Genomic DNA, 2,551 nt, shown 5'->3' with positions numbered 1-2,551 from the left:
TCCGAGGGATATCTTGTTCGGTGCCACCTCGCTCTTGCCCGGCGTTTTTCTGTTAATAATGTCTGTATATGACGAGGTAAGTTTAAAATATCAATGTTCAATATTAAAATATCGATACTTACAAAACATTGCCATAAAATACATCGATGTTTTTGAACATCCATTTCAGTAATATAAGATCTGTTCCAATAACGACTTCTGATTATCCAGAACTGCAAGGAGCATAAGCAGTATATGATTTAGGAGGGGAGGAGGAGCACGTACTACCCATGCCCCGGACAGTCAGAAGTGGTTGTTGGAACAGACCTTTAATTTATCTTTATTCCGTCGTTAGCGTGAAGGCAGGAAGTACTTTCAAATCCCACCACATTGTTGATAGGAATCTGTTTATACAGTTAATATTTTTAATTAAGTTACATTTGCATTTTAAAAAATGAAAAATTAAGACAAACGTAAAACATCGGATTTCATGAATCGATTATGAAAACATCGATGTCTATGTCGCATCCCTAAATAAAAATGGTCTGTGAATGGCTTCTTTATCAATGTTAACTTTTGTTGTTATTGTTGGGCCATTTTTTAGCTGGAGTTTGAAACCAAGGTTCATTACCCCTCTCCACAGCTTCTCTCTCTTTTATAATGTTTTTCAAAGTGTATTTAGAGACAGCAGTAGTCTGAGAAACTCTTTATATAACAGCGGAAACATGAATCAGACCACTTTCATTCTGTTTTCATGAATTTAAATACGTTTTTGGTTTGAGAATAGATAGTTTTTCCTCTTCCCAGTTTACTTGACATGATAAACTTATAATCTTGCGATGTTAATGAAAAACTAATATGAGGAATTTCTATTTGTAAAGTTGCAGAAGTAGATCGAGGAGAGGAAATGAAAGGTAGCCCAGTCAACTGAGTAGGTCTGTTTTAACAACTTCCGACTATCCAGAACTGTATGGAGCATGCGCAGAACTAGATTTGAAATTCGTACTCAAAGCCCACAGAAGTTTCAGCCTCAAATTCAGGCCACTTGCCCCAGCCAATCCAAATAATCCATCCACACGCTTGTGCAGCCATTGTTTGTCCAACATGATAACTTTAGATTGTGATTACTTTTTGACAATGCTACTAGCTTTGAGACAGTCTTTAGAATTGTCTATAACATCTTTGGAACGCATTCATTTCAAAATATAATCAAAACTTTTTTTGTCAGATGTACCACAATCTGACAAAATAGCGATATGTTTAAAGCAATGGGTGTTTGTGAAAATTGCATCATATAACTTCTTATCTTAAATAAAACACAAGCTTACTAATTTGTTTTAGTATGAAATACTTTAAATAAAATTAAATACAGAGCTTATGTTTGCTTAGAGCTTATCAAAATTTAGCAAAAATCCTTCAAAGAACAATAATAAATCAAGGCATTTGTACTTACTATTTATATTCTAAAGCAACTTAGAACTAAAGATAAAATATGTCAATATCTGTTAGCTTTAGATACGATATGAAGGAGAAACGGCAGATATTAATGCATGCGATGCCATTCAATAAAAATTTCTATAGTTACAAACAGAATTATCTTTTTAATATTTTGAAATTTTTTCTTGTAAAATATAAATCTAATACTGTAATGTTGCTATGAAAATTGATACATATAACTTTATTAAATGCATTTTATATATCTTCAAATAAACTTTATTTTCTCAATATACAAATTTAATAAAAAATAAAATCATATGGAACTATTTTCTAACCACGGTAAAAACCAGAGAGCAATAGAAAATAAAATTCTTCATTTTTAAGTCAATGATAAAAAGATATGTATATATATATAATTTATAACAATATTAAAATAATAATACTAAAAAATAATCTTAATAAGAAGTGATAGTTTATAGATATTGCAGCTTCCAACATAATTTAATAAATATGTAATTTTTTTTATTATATATAATTTCTAATCCTTTCACATTTAAGAAAACATTATACAGTACTAATTTCAAAAATTGATACAATATACAAAAAAAAAGAAATAAATAAATAAAACACTTTTTTTTAACAAAAGAAATATATACTAATTTAAATTTTAGCCACTATTAACATAATTTGCCCTAAAAGATAAAAATGTTCACATCTTTACAATATTTTTCTTTTAAGTTTGAAAAAAAATAAAATAAAACAAGATAATTTTTAACTTTCATTTTCATTTTGTGTCAGATCAATTGTTAAACGTTAAGACATTCCTCAGATAATCACAACAATGCTGGGAAAGCTTTCTTGCAGTTAAATGTTGAATACTGTATCGTATTGACAAAATGTATTATTGGTGAGGTTAATAAATGAATAGACACAAAAATATATAAATTAATATAATTTCAACTCTCGTGATATTTCTTTCCAAAGATATAACTTCAATTGTTTCACAAATGATGCATAGTTTGGCACAAGTGACATTTAAAAATTAATAAAAGTAAGAAAACTTTGGTTTTGAAATTATAATGACAAAAGTTTAAAAAAAAAAAAAGAAAGAAAAATAAAATAAAAAAAAAAAAAG

The sequence above is a fragment of the Halyomorpha halys genome, unplaced genomic scaffold (assembly GCF_000696795.3).
Source record: "Halyomorpha halys isolate HHAL.00 unplaced genomic scaffold, Hhal_1.1 Scaffold53.1, whole genome shotgun sequence".
Classification (NCBI taxonomy): Eukaryota; Metazoa; Arthropoda; class Insecta; order Hemiptera; family Pentatomidae; genus Halyomorpha; species Halyomorpha halys.
Note: the sequence above shows the minus strand (reverse complement) of the source record.